The following is a 14,586-nucleotide window of genomic DNA, read 5'->3' on the forward strand; positions in this document are numbered from 1 at the left end:
AGCAAATGTACAAGGTTTTGTCATCATCAGTTAACTGATGATGACAAAACCTTGTACATTTGCTGTTATGTTAAACTTATAATAATGTTTTTCTTCAGTACCTGATGATGACAAAACCTTGTACATTTGCTGTTATGTTAAACTTATATTAAAGTTTTTCTTCATTACCCATTCAAGCCGTCTCCAGCCATTATTAGTCTCAAAGTGGGTTCCTCGTCATCGAATTTGAAAGTATCATTATGTGAAACAACTTACTAAAGTAGCCTGGGTAGGTGAATTTCATCATGGCCTAATCCTGGTGGAAACTTTATATATATATTTACTGGTTGATTAAATCCCCAATAATCTGGCTTTATAAATTTAATTATAGTCTAATGATGAACAGAAGTGACAAATAATATATTTATTTTTGAATTATACGCATTCAACTTTCAGCTAATTCCTATAGTAAATACAAAACAATGATTAAAAATTAGAACGTGAAAATTGAATGGAATTTTTTTTACTACCATAGACACTTACCATAAGAATGTTGAGACCCAAAAGAAAAAAATAATAAGTGTAAGACTGGTAAATTAAATTATCCAGCACTGGTAAATAGTGGACAGATGATGATTTCTGCCAGTCAAAGTTTTCTCTCTAGCAGGCGAAGCAATGGTCACCCACAGATGAAGACCATGATCCATGGTATGGGTGAAAATATTCCCTGTTACATCGATGTTAGCTTGCAGCAACTGGGGTCTGTACAATGACCCACTGTAAGTAGCTCATTGCCCTATTGTCCTGGACCATGGACTGACTGCCTGTTGGGGTGTAAGAGTTCAAGGTCATTAATGGCATCTCCTCCCAGCATATGTTAGGATTGTGAAAGAGAGAGATGCTTTGACTTGGCAAACATGGCCCTGTGAGCAAGGTGAAGTTGATCACACACCCCCAATGTTCAAGGTGACATCAAGAGAAGATCTGAATCTATACAATACCTAGACCTGAACTTAGATAGTGTGGCCCTCACTGCTATGAATCACCTGGATAAGGAATGGCAAGATGACTAAGAAACTGCCATGTACGAGCTGCATCACCAATTTGACCCACTGAAGAATCGGGTGATTTATTAACCCGACTTCAAGGAATTGACCTCCTACGTGGATGATTAGTACTAATAAAGCATACCCAGCAACGACCTCTGCAGACTAGGAGGCCATCTTGGCTGGGAAGTTTATTGAGGAGCTTCCCAGTGAGCTTATGTGACTGTGTCTAAGAGTGGGGGCACCATCATTTGCAGGAGCTGTGTCCATCACAACATGCTTTAAAGTGTTCACTTTAAACTAGTCATGGAAAGGAAGAATCTTACATTGGCAGCTTTGGTGATTCCGCTGTGGCAGACTAAACTAATTGGAAGGTAACAACCAGCCACCTCCACAGTACAGAAATTCGAGACAACCATATGTCTTTATTGAATTGGCAGGGCTATGCAGGTCCACCCATGGGGTACATGCTACAGCAAGGTCTGCCCCTGGGAGACATACTGCAGCCATGGCTGATACCTCCACCTGGACATCATGCAGGACAGGAAAACAGAAGCATCTGCGTTGCTCGTGGATTGTGGGACATTGGCATCAGATCAGGAAGGCTTGGGCGACTAGCAACAAGTAATATATACTGTGGCAGATGCCCTGTAAAACTGACAGAGCCCAGCTAGGACTTGTCCACAGCTTGGGAAAGCATAGTGGACAGCTTTGCACCAAATAGTTTAATAGTCAACCAAACTATCAGGACTGGTTGGAGCTTGGTATGTGCTGATTAGGTCGCAAGGGCAAAAGATTGAGTTCACAATAAACACAAGAGTAATGAAAATTTGGGCCGCTCATAATCTTTCAAGCCATCAGAGTGAGACTACCACTATATCTACTGAATACCAACTTCATCCTGGCAAAAGTCAATAGATTAGATGTTACAAGAAAGAGAGAATATCCAGTTTAGTCTAAATCTGTAATAAGAAGTTGACATCCTCAAGGTGGACATACTGCAGAGTCAGTTTTGCCAGTGCAGTGGATAAGCTGATGTTCCATATAAAAGTAATCCAAGGCCACCAAGGAACAGTGGACAGTATATATGTGTATGTGCACACGAGGTGTTTCATAGTTTAATATGTCATTAATAAGCCATGCATAAAACAAACTTGTTTCTGTCCAAAAACAAACTAGGAAATATTAGTGTGGGTAAATATATACCTGGTAAGCGATAAAGACCCAGTGTTGCTTTATAATTATGGACAATCAGCTAGCCACCTAGACTGGAATAGTGATAGGTACAATAAGCAAAGTGGAACTAATTGGTACTAGTGTTGATGCTGGGGTAGCGTCTGTTGCACCTCAACTGAGAGCAAATATAAGGCACCATCACACCTGCAGGCATTGGTTCATGATTGTGCTGACAGTGTGGACCACACATAGCAAAAACAAATTTGTGGGACCAAATGGCTGATTTGGTTGAGCAGTAGTGACTCAGCACCATATATACACAAGTGATGTGCATCCAATAAAGCAAACTGTGTTGACTTCCTTGGAACACCAGAGAAGTTGCAAGCACTGAAATACACAGGTGCTGCAGGACGGAGTTATACAGCCTTCAGAAAGTTCTTGGACATCTTCAGTAGTGATTGTCATGTAGAAGAAACGTCCACTAAGGTTCTGGGTAGACTTCTGACAGCTGAATGTGATAATTCACTTTGATGCCTTCCCTCTACTTTGCACAGATGAATATCTGGACACGTTAGGAAGCTCCTGTTAGTTTTACACCTTGGATCTAGATACTGGAAAGTTGAGATGGATAAGAGAATTATGGCTAAGACTACGTTTAGCACAAGAAATAGTCTCTATGCATTCCAAATCTTACTATTCGGTCTGTGTAATGTACAAGCTACTTTCCAGTGGCTGATAAGGCTTACACTCAACGGATTGCAATGGGAGATACATGATTTTTGTCAGCATCCAAGAACCTGAAAATAGTATTCCAGTATGTATGAAAGATCATAGGTACTTGCAGGCTTGAAACTGAAACCAGTAAAGTGTTCACTTATGTGAATGGAAGAGGAGTTTCTCAGTCACATTGTGGGTAGAAGTGAAGTCTCAACAAACTCAGTAAAAATAGCTGCAGTGAAAGAATGCCTCGCCCCAGAATGAAGCGAGAATCTTACAGTTTCTTAGTTCCACATCATACTACCGACGTTCTGTGGCTAAAAAAGTTGTGAAAATTGAAGCACACTTTGGATGGAACGAGGAATGTGATCAGACATTCTTTTCCTAAAGCTTACTTTAATGGAGATTCCAGTGTTAACTTATCCCTCTTACGATTGTTTTTGTTGGACACTGAATCCATGGAGTTGGACTGTTATTATTGCAGTTGCAGGACAGAGTACAATGTGTATTTGCATCTACTAGCTGTACACTCATCGCTTTTGAACACAGACACTACAAAAACGAAAACTGCTTGCTATGGTTGTCTTCATATAACACTATCACTGCTACTTGTATGAGAGGAAGCCTACCATCCAACTGGTCCATGCTTCACTGAAGTGGTTAGTAGATTAAACATCTGGAAGAGACGATAGCATGTTGGATAACACTAGTGCAAGAATGTAACCATCATAGTTCATCACTAGCAGCCACAACACTGAAACACAGATGGACCATCTTGCCTCATGGTGAGATTTTGTGTGTGAGTTGAAACTATGGTTGTTTTGTCCATATGGAAAGCAGACTATGAACCATGTGAAGAATGAATGTCAAAGGTAATGCTTCAGGAGCTCTAAGATGAACAACTGGAGAACTCTGACCTAGCATGGGGATTTCTTGTTTTCCAGTAAAGTCAAGCACGACCAGCACTAGTAGAAAAGCATGGCATGGACGCACATAACTTGTAGCACCTATAGAAGTGATTACAAATGCAAAAAAGCTATCCTGTATCATTGTTAACAGCCTTGATAATGTGCAGCTCTGCTGCAATTCATACCTCAAGATTTGTAAAACACAAATACTGGAGAGCACTGTGAGTGATTCAATGCAAATGTGAGTGATGTATTGTGGCGCCAAGACAGGTAAACCCCTAGAGATTGCAAGAGATCACTACATGTTGTGATAGACTGTTTCACAAAGTGGGCTAAAACTTATCTATTGATTGATACATTAGAACAGACTGACGCAGATGTGTTAGCCAAGGAATGAATTGCTCGATTTGAAGCACTAGGGAAAGTTCACGTGGATCAGAGAGCTAACTTTAACAGCCAGATGTTTGCTAAGTTGTCTAAAGTATTAGGTGTTGGGAAGAGCCATACTACACTTTATCAGCCCTAGTCCAATGGTTTGGCAAAACAAGTAATACAAATTACTAAGCAGTTAAACACAACAGGACTGAGACGAATACTTAACATATGTAATGATGGCGCATAAAGCAATGGAACAGGGACCAAAAGTCTGTTCACGAAACTTGCTCATATTCAGACAGGAAATATTACCCCTGTGTACGTGATGTATGGTATTCCATCAGGAGAAATACCCCAGTGTTTCTAAGAGTAGGTGTTGCGGTTAAAATCAATGACAGTGATGCATACAAATGCACCTGGCAACAGCTCAGGAAAGCACCATGATGATAGAAATGCTATGATCAGATGTTGAAAGAACAGATATTCCAATGCAGTGAAGAGGCATAGTTGTGATACGTGTCAGCTGCATGAAAGCAATATGGCTCTAGCTGGATTAGTCTGTGCCTGATGATCTGACAAGCTAATTCCCTAATGTATTAGCTACAATAAAAGAGAGGCACTCAAAAGTGCATAGAACATGTTATGCTTATTCCAAACGTTGCAGATAACTCCTTTATGCATTGGCTGACCAGGAGTCTGAAGAAGAAATTGATAGGTCAGAGGAGGAAAAGGATAAAGTCTTGTGTCATTTTGACCCCTACCTGATGATGGAAATAGAAATGACTACTAGCTTCGCCTGGCAAACAAATCATCAATGTTGACCTCCCAGTCATCATGGATGAGATTGGTCATCAAAGCTAGAATGATCATTAGGTTGAGAGCCTTATGATTTTAAAGAAAGTAGCATGCCTCGCTTTACAAACTCAGGTGGTGTACACTGTAACGTATGTATTACATTTTGTGATTTCCATCCAATTATTAAAAGTAGAATGGTCAGGTAATTGGAATACTGCTGACTGAAAGGGTGATGCGACTCCTTACTTTCTGAGCAATCAAGTAGTATTAGAAGCATAATGAATGCACTACATTATAGAGTTACTGACTGATCAATAATCAAAGGCACCGATATAAACAATCATTGACTGAAAGGAAGTGGCATTCTTTGGTTTTCTAGATATCGAGTGATATTGAGATATCTTTTATGTATTAAATTGTGGAATTATCACTCTATGAACGTCAATTATGTCGATCACGTGATGGAAGGAGTGTTGTGACCCCTTGTTTTCCAAACTGCTGAGTGAATTTTCTGCTGAAAACTAAGTTGAATAGCGAGAACTATACAGAGCATATCGTTCAGTGCTTTCTGGTTTTTGTAGATTTTCATAGAAGATATGGCGGATCTATTATCAGTGAAGGACCCGAGCCTTTTCTGAGTGTGTGTGTGTGTGTGTACTGGAGTACAGCAGTAACAATTTTAATTTTGGTAGATAGACTTAGTTTAAAAATCTTTATTTGTCTAAATTTTACCATTGATTGTTTATTTCGTGAAGCCTGAAATATAAGTTAGTTTGATGTCCCCTAGACTGCACTACCTTCATTAATGAGCACAGCTTTGGTAGGTAACTCGGATATTACCAAAGTTTCTCATGCGGTAGTCGAAGGCAAGCAGGATAAAAGTGAATGTGTCAACACAGGTGTTGAAAACATTCAATTGAGTCCGTCATAGACGTTTTAAGCATATTAAAGCAACTATGCACAGAGAATGGTAATAAATAATAATACAAAAGGAAATACGAATAAGAAAATAGTGCGAGAATGGAGACAGAGGATTTGATCTCGACGTTAAGAATTGATGAATATTGAATATAAGGTTAAGTGTGATGAACAACCTGAAAAGTGAGACTGGAAATGCAATGTACCTATGGTTTTCACTAATGCTGGAAGAATGTTTCAATTTTGACATTGAGACATTCTGCAGGTTTGTGGATTTTTCACGGAAAAGACGATAGTAATAGTTTCTTACTGTGGCAAAAAAGGAGACAATAATCTTACTTGAAGTTTTATAGAACAGTTTTATCTAATGTTTATTATTAATAAGCATAGTGCAAATACATTTCAGCTTCATTAAGTTGAAATATTAATGAATGAGTGAAACTGTCAATAGTACATAAAATTCACAAATGATGACTAAGATATCATAACAGATATCGTAAAGACTAATATTCAAAGTTGTGATTAGCAGTGCCTAACCAGACTCTGGAGTTAGGTCGACCATGTAAAACCTGAACAATCTCGACCCTATTCCTTCCTACTGGAACTGGACTCTTTGTACGTGACAAGTAGGTAGGATAGGGATGATTTCTGGTTGTGGAGTTTAGTGTGCATGTTCCAATTGTCTGGAAGGGGCAACTGAAGGCAGTACAGCCCCATGTAGTTAGAAACTAGAGATCAGACGTTTTCAACTTCCTTGGGCATATGTTCTACAGGTGATGATGTGTGTGGGTACAAGTTAAGCCTGTATACGTGTCATTTGGCCAGTATCTAGTTTTATGATCCTACCTTAACTTATGCACTTGCTTGATCTTTTGAGTAATTAGAACTCAGTCAGCCTTTGAATTTGAATGTGGACTTTCAGTATTTAAGGTAATGTTCCAGACACACTCGGTCTCTTACTTTGAACTTCCCGCTAACCTGATGCAGTCCTCTCGTTTTCTTTGCCTGAAAGGTAGATTTAGAATGGATTCCTTATCAACCTTTGCAGTCTTGCAGCTTCTCCAGTACACCCAGGATTTCCTCTATGGTGATGGGCAAGATGTTGTTAAGGGTATGGAATGTATTAGGTTAACATTTACCGTTAGTGAGACCATGGATGAAGACACTTTGCATGTCGATACATCGCACTGAATTGGTAGAAAAGTTGGTGCTGATGAATCCAAGAGCCAAGCTGCCCATGACATCTGATGAGAGCCCCAATGCTGCAGGGATGTCTAAGTAAAGCTACATAATTGGATCATCAGAGTCGACACTGTTGCATCTGTAAAAAACAGGCCTCCAAGTGGCCAAGTAATAGTGGTCAGTACCACTGTTAATGCCATCTATCAGGATTAAGACTAAATAATAGAAGGGTTTGGTAATTTTCCCATTGTAGGGTATGCCATGACCACAAGAAGGAGATGACAGTTGTGTTCACATCTTTGATGGAATCATTATATCCCTAAGCCTAAGCTGAGCTTCCCAGCAGTTGGTGCATCTTGAAGGACATCCAAATCCCAGGATGTTGAAGGCAGGGAGGCTCCAGTAAGACTTCTAAACTGGCAATGAAGACCAGCGTGATAGTGGTACAGATGAGCTAGATTGGCTTATCTAACAGTTCTTGAATTCAACAAGGGAGATTCGACCTTGTGAGTTGTACCTGCTCAACGATCCAGAAATACTATGCCACAGTAGTCTCCAAGATATAATCAATGGCGATTATGGAAGACACCATACAAAGGGTTGAGCACCAAACTTCCTACCAAGCCACCTGAGATGGTCATAAACTGGCCTATGTTAGAGCAGATTGCAGTACTGAAACACCATTGTCGGGATAGATTGCCAAATAGACAATTACCTGGGCATTCTACAAATGGAAAGAAGATCAGCTGAGACAAAGAGACACTTCCATTGAGATATAATAAAATTATCTGACACTTGTGGGCCAAACTAGCTGAAGTTGAGCATAATCAATTGAAGGCTCGAGAAGATCTCAAGATATCCATATCCATCAATTGAAACAGAAAGGTGGCATTAGAAGTTTTGTACATATATATATTATAAAAAATATTACATATTTTATTATTCGTTTTGGTTTAAATTGGAATGCATTGTTGGACAGGGGCCTAGCACTTTCACTTTTTATTTTTGTAGTGACGAGCCCCGGCTTTTTCACGCATGTTTGAAAGTTTGTTTTTGTTTGTTTGTTTTTAATTATGCACAAAGCTACACAAGGGCTATCTGTGCTCTGCCCACCACGGGTATCGAAACCCGGTTTCTAGCGTTGTAAGTCCGCAGACATACCGCTGTGCCACTGGGGGGCATGTTTGAAAGAGTGGGGATTTAAAGTTTTTTTGTATATTTTATTTTCTTTAATTTCATATAAAGGGTTTGAGTGTTTAACATGCCAATACAACTTTGTGCGCACGAGTGTGTACCAGTGATAAGTGGATGATTATATTTTATAGCAAATGTTCATTTGATTTATGTTAATTTTCTCATTTTATTATGTTTTTAGTGTTATCATAGAAAGGTTTTATTTTATGTATTAAAAGTTAAATGGTATCGTGTGCATTTTAAAAAAAATTCGTGTCTGTTTGGTGTTAAATTGCTTCTATTTAGAAATGGAGGCAGCTTTTTTATTGTTAAATTTTAAATGTAATTATTAAAGGGTTTTCTTTCATTTTATTCTTGTTTCATGATTAGTTAAGTTAGTCTTCACAATCTTTAAACTGGGAAGTATCTCTCTCCATTTTACTTCATTATATTTTTCATTATATTATACTTTTAGCTTGCATGATTGTATATACACACTGATTTTCCTATGTTAAAGGCTTATTAAATATTTATGTTCTGTATCAGAATGCTTATTTCATTTATATATTTATCATATAATCCTTGTAAATTTAATATAATCCTTTATCCTTGCCCAGCATGGCCAGGTGGTTAGGGTGCTTGATACGCAATCTGAGGGTTCGAATCCCCGTCCCACTAAACGTGCTTGCCCTTTCAGCCATGGGGGCGTTATAATGTGATGGTCAATCCCACTATTCGTTGGTAAAAGAGTAGAGTAAGACTTAGCAGTGGGTGGTGATGACTAGCTGCCTTCCCTCTAGTTTTTCACTGCTAAATTTGGGACGGCTAGCTCAGATAGCCCTCGCATAAAGCTTTGCGGGAAATTCAAAAATAAACAAACCTTTATCCTTATGTATTATTATTATGTGGATTTTAAACTTGACATTTTAAATTAAAAATGGCCATTTTAATAAGTACGGTTTTATCTTTTATTTCGTTTTTTTAGTGTTAAGTCAAAAGATTGTTCTATATTGGATTTTCAATTAGACATTGATATTTAAAGGAGTATTATGATGTGCATTTCAGTCTAAAATATTGTTAAGGTGTTTATGTCATCACTGGGGTGCGTATCATTATAAATAAAGTTTAATGTGCTCTGTAACCATGTCGCGAATTTGAAGGTTATTGGTTTTAAAATTAAATTTAATTATTGGCTTCAGGACAAACCTGAAAGAGAGAAGGAAGGAAAATGTGATACACGTGCTTATCTTTTTTAGATACTTTAGTAATATAGAATTTATCATATTTTTTTCAGCTATTTAGTTTCTGTGTTGTAATGGTGACAACACATAGCCCAGAAGTTCTTAAGATTATCGTATTATAGTTGCTTCATTTCTTTGTTCTTTATAGTAGGTGGTGTCTCTTCTGCCCGAGAGGATACTACAGTAAGATTTAGTATATGGGTTAAAAGGATTGACACTGTAATATCCTTTGCTGGCAGATTATGATGTTGATTAATGTAACAGGCGACCAATGCTGTGAAGAAACAAAGCTCACATGGTGATACTGTCAATTGGCCAAAAAAGTGAAATTAATTACTGAATTAGGTGCACTTCCTTTAGACAGTTTCTACTAGGAAATCTCGAGTGAAGACATCTTTCAAGAATAACCTGTTATTGTTCTATAGAGATAAAATCTGAGGAAAAGAAAACTGTGGAAGTAAACAACCTAGTTAAAAGGACTGTCATTTCGTCTGTATAGGTACACATTTTTTTCATTAATGTATTTACATTTGTTCAGACCGGTTATTTTACACTAAAAGGAACTCAGTCAAATTATCTGCTATAGAACACTTCCACTATTTCGTGATCGAATTTGCTTAATTTGCAGGTTTGCTTATATGATAGTTGTTACGAAATTGATTGTACCTGGAAATACCACAGAAGTACATTTACATCATTTTTTTTTATATTTCCATCTCAAGGTCCTTTTACACAGGTAAAGGCTAATACTGAAGTTTTTGTTCTAAAGTCTGAATCTGGCATGTACGCACTTTTGTATGGACTTATAGGTGGGTCACCTATTCAAAAAGGTAATATGAAACCTATAAAACTGGCTTAGACTTGTATGTAAACTATTGGTGAAGTATTTAACCTATAGACTTGGGAAATATCTTAGAATGCTTTGGCCTGAGCATAAAAGTGGAGTGTGTCAATAATTCTGCCTCTTATTTTTTTTGTTCCTCACTCTTGAGTTTTTGGCCCTAGTGCTCCCACCCTCAACCCCAGCAGCCAGGTAGTAGTCACACAGAAACCAGCCAGCAATTTCATAATATTACATACATTAGTGTTAATTTTGTTTGTTCACTTGCTTTCCTTTGCTGTCTATGTTCAATTAGTTCTTTACTTAACGCCCCCTAGTGGCACAGCGGTACGTCTGCGAACTTACAACGCTAGAATCCGGGTTTCGATACCCGTGGTGGGCAGAGCATAGATAGCCCATTGTGTTGCTTTGTGCTTAACTTAAAACAAACAAACAATTTGGAACTTGTATTTTTGCAGAACTTTTTCTCCGACATCTGTTGTATCTGAAGACCACAGACTATAACACTATTCGAGAAATATTTTGGTATATAACCAAAGTATTTCACAGTTTATGTTGCATGTGGTTCTTTTTTCACATCTGACTCTCTGGTGGTATAACATTTATGAATAATGATCATGAAAGGGCACTTTATAAGACCGTGAAGAACTTAATTTATGGAAGAGAACAAGAAGGAATGGTTTAAGTAAGGTCCAGGAGAAACATTCTCTTAGATTTAGAGCTTTCACTTGCAATGTTAACAGATAAGTCTGTGTTCTTAATCTGTCTTCAGTATCATAAGGTTTTGGAAGTCTTGCTGGGTTGTCCCAAGTGCCTATAATGTTTCTCATGGTTTGAAATATAGGGTGGCAAAGAAAGTCCATGGTGGCATCAACTGGGATGAATGTTCCAAGATTTTCTGGGGGTGGTCTCTATGAGACACCAAGGCATTCATTTGTAAGCCCAGGCATCACAAAATACTGTTTGAGTCACCTGTAGCTGTGGAGAGTGATGGGATGTGCATATTAGGCAATGTTTGGTGTGTTTCCCTGTAATACCATCAGGTGGAGCACATGATTTCTTGTTCCAATCCAGTAAATAATAAGTTAGTAAGGAGCCTTCCAGGCTGGTAAGGAATACTGTCAATGCTCCCAAACTGCATCAGACAGTCGAGAACATTTTGGGATATAATAACAAAGTGTTTCGTGACACATCAAGTGATTATTATGATGGCACTAATGGCATGCACTACTGTATGCTGAGTCATCCGCTATTAGATTAGCCAAGGATGTCACATTCATGAGGATTTTATGAAGAATACAACATCCTGAAACTATATCCAAGCAACTAGGACGTAACGAAAAGTTGTTGTACAATGGCATTTGCTACCATGTGTAGTCATTCCATAATGGCCTTGACCCTAGGGTGTTTCATCGATCAAGATGCCTGCATCTCTGGACTCTGAAATTTAGGCATTTCCCAAATGCATTTAATCCCTAAGCTGAGCAGCTGCAGAGAAGTTGATAGCAGGTTCCTGCCAGCATATCTATTTGATTATGAAGGTGATATAAAACAAGTAAACCTATCAGTTTTAAAGGGGACAGTAAAAGAGAACTTGGCCATTTCTTCAAACATTTAAAGTAAATTGTTGCTTGAAATGAATGAACTTTGGGACAAGTGACATAACATATGATACAGTCTTAATAGTCCCGTGTTTGATGCCTTAGAACATTTGTATGAGGAGCAACTCGAAATTGGAATAGCCCTCAAAGAGTTGCAGCACAGAATTGATCCTTGAGGGAACAGAGCAACATTTAAAGTGAAGTCCAAAACTTGTAGGTGAGACCTTCAAATGAACATGACTGCTTATACATATCCTTTATATTGCAATAAGGTGCTCATTGAGAAGTTTCTTAAGTTGTTGTGAAGCGAACCTATGTGACAACATACACGGGAATGAGATTTCTCAGCTCTCACAGAAGTGGTTTCTGCAGCAACATGATTTTGCAGTGGATTAGAGGAATAAACCACCAGCAGTAGCAACTGCAGCTGTGAAAGGCAGCACCAATGGCCTAGGTTAACTCCAAGGCTCTGAGGAAACATCAACGACTAGCTCCTGTGCCACAACACCGTGGTTCTTTATTAGGCAACGGCTTCCTGGTCCAGTAACTATGGCTATGCTACAAATGCAGCAAGAGTTAGACTCCAAAGGTGCCAAGAGTGTGAAGGAATATCTGCTTCAACTGTGACACACTTGATCACTATTTGTCCATATTCTGTTAAAACAGTAACACCAGATGCATTCACCTTTCAAGCTAACAAATACATAGAGGAAGGTTGGCAACAAGCAATAACTTCTACACCACCTACTAGATGAAGCTGGAAGACTCAAGTTTGATCTGGCTGTCAGCTTAGGTGAATGCAGCAGTCAGATTGCATCTAATGTTAAAGAGGCTGGTCTCGAAAAGCAAATACTAGGCATCACGTTAAATGAGTTCATAATGATACATTTGCAAGAGATTAAGGTTTTATGGCTACTGGAGCAGTCACAATCTTACTGAAGCTTGCTATGTGACACACCCTTCATGTTAACAACCACTTCAGCCATTTGGTACAAACTTTATCATGGTGAATATTGACAAGAAAGGTGCATCCTTGACTTTGTCTTAAAAACATTGTTTAGGCATTTGCATCTTAGGGATGAACCTACAGCACACACTGCTAGCCAGTATTGCTTTTGCAACAGGTAAATTGTGTATGCTTTTTTGGATCATCAACAATATAGTTAGTGCTTAAATTGAGCAGATGTTAAAGGACAGAATAATACAACCCTCAGAACACTTGATCATCTCCAGTAGTAACTGTAAAAAAGAAAGGAAGGAACAAGAAAAACAAGAAACTGCTTGTAGTTGTAGTATTTGTCAAACATTACCACCAATATTTATATCCATGATCTAAGGGAATTCTGCATAGAGAAGGAAGGCAAAAACAAGAACAAAACACTGCAATTCCTATATTATGATCTACATTGGTTTCACTGTGTTGCAGAAAATTGTCTTTTGCAAAGTTTGATGCCTAAATGACTGTAGCTCTTCATCTATGAAGAACTTAAATCTTACACCATAAAATATGGCCACATTCGCATTGCTTTTGAGGAAATTGTCTGTAATTAGAGGCATAACGGAATCAGCATGTTTCCAGTGTTAAAAAAATTGTTGTTTTCAAAGTTCTACTATGGTGTCACGCATAAAATAGCAACAGCCTTTGTCAATTGGGCAACACTGAAAAATGTTTCTTACCATGTGATGTGCTCTCGGCCAATCATAGCAAAGAATTCAAGCTAGGAGGTAGTCATGTTTAATATTCATGAAGCCTACTTTTAATTTGATTTAGACCAAGCAAGGCCTGTTCTAGTATAAAAACTGAACAAGAGTGGTGACAAGTTAACTGAGGTACTTTATAAGAAATATGTCTATAATAGCTAACACTTCAAAATAAAAGAAGAAAAAATGAAAATATTTTATAATAGTCTAGGGATAGTTGTGAGGGATATGTTTAGCTTTATCTATAAGTCTGATTTACCAGTTGATTAGGTATGTATTGTTACGACAGTGGAAGTCACGTGACGCTGGTAACACGTGATGAGTTTCTAAAAGAATCGGGGGAACATCACGAATAATTCAGTATTTACTAGGTGTCATCTATTTTAGTATATAAGCTGGCAAATAAAGTGATGGCAACAACTGAATTGCAGATAGGGAGATATAGAGACGGATAATCGAGTCAAGCCGTAAGAAAAGGGTGTAAATCGTTGTGAATTATAGCGTGTGTTTAAGTTAAAGTGACTGTGGAAATTAAGTGTATTGCAAAGTTGTATTGAGAAAGAATAAACTAGTTTTATTTAAGAAAGGACTTATTTCACTGAAGTTCTTCCGAAAGAATTTTTACGGGTAATTAACAAACGACCAGAGACGTAACAGTATATTTAAAACCAGGGGTGCAAGGCTGTTGTTCATTTGAGACACGTTTCCGTATGATCTCTTGCAGTTTTAAGTTTTGTAGGGTTAGTGACCTACATAAATAATCGTCAAGCACTGGAAATCGGGTCCACTGATGAAGTTTTTAAATGTTTAATCAATCACTTCAGTAGGCTTATGTCTGTTTGTTTTGAATTTCGCGCAAAGCTACACGAGGGCTCTCTGCACTAGCCATCCCTAATTTAGCAGTGTAAGACTAGAGAAAAGGCAGCTAGTCAT

General features: G+C 38.2%; 1 protein-coding gene across 2 annotated transcripts in view; it reads right to left on the reverse strand.

The window, feature by feature from the left end:
• Window positions 1-14,586, reverse strand: part of LOC111086239 — a 36,185-nt gene that overhangs the window by 7,296 nt on the left and 14,303 nt on the right. The gene's annotated exons all lie outside the window — the stretch shown is intronic.

This window comes from Limulus polyphemus, unplaced genomic scaffold (genome assembly GCF_000517525.1).
Source record: "Limulus polyphemus unplaced genomic scaffold, Limulus_polyphemus-2.1.2 Scaffold946, whole genome shotgun sequence".
Taxonomy (NCBI): Eukaryota; Metazoa; Arthropoda; class Merostomata; order Xiphosura; family Limulidae; genus Limulus; species Limulus polyphemus.